Raw genomic sequence first — 535 nt, 5'->3', positions numbered from 1 at the left:
AGACCTCAGTAGTCCCCACGATCTCTTTTGTACAGGGGTTCTCAAACTACGTACCGTGGAACCCTAGAGTTCTTTGGATTCACCGAGCATTTACACTCGCACATGTTTCACATCTCACATTTTCCTTTACACACTATTTTGCAACTGATCACCCTCTTATTGCTCATAACAGACTATATCCCATTATAGCCAGCCATTATTAATAGAATTGGGGTGTTTTTTGAGGGGCCATGCCATCTGCAAGCTCTTTGTATTACATGCCATTGGGGTTTTTTTTCCAAGGCTAAAAAGATAGGGAACCCTAGCTTTAGCAGAAGAAGAGTGCTGGTTTTAGCCTTGCAAGTGTTGCCAGCAAATGCTCAGTCCATGCTGCTGACTTCTTTCTTTTTCATTTTTGATCACACCAAATAAATTGGACATTCAAGCTTGCCTGCCCACATTACCGCAGCATCATATCATTCTGTGGTCTTCAAAACGTGCGGCCATGGTATGCATTTCAGTGATAGGCATACAAACTTCACATAAGAAACAACAA

Source organism: Amblyomma americanum, chromosome 3 (assembly GCF_052857255.1).
Source record: "Amblyomma americanum isolate KBUSLIRL-KWMA chromosome 3, ASM5285725v1, whole genome shotgun sequence".
Classification (NCBI taxonomy): Eukaryota; Metazoa; Arthropoda; class Arachnida; order Ixodida; family Ixodidae; genus Amblyomma; species Amblyomma americanum.
This window is presented reverse-complemented; position numbering follows the sequence as displayed.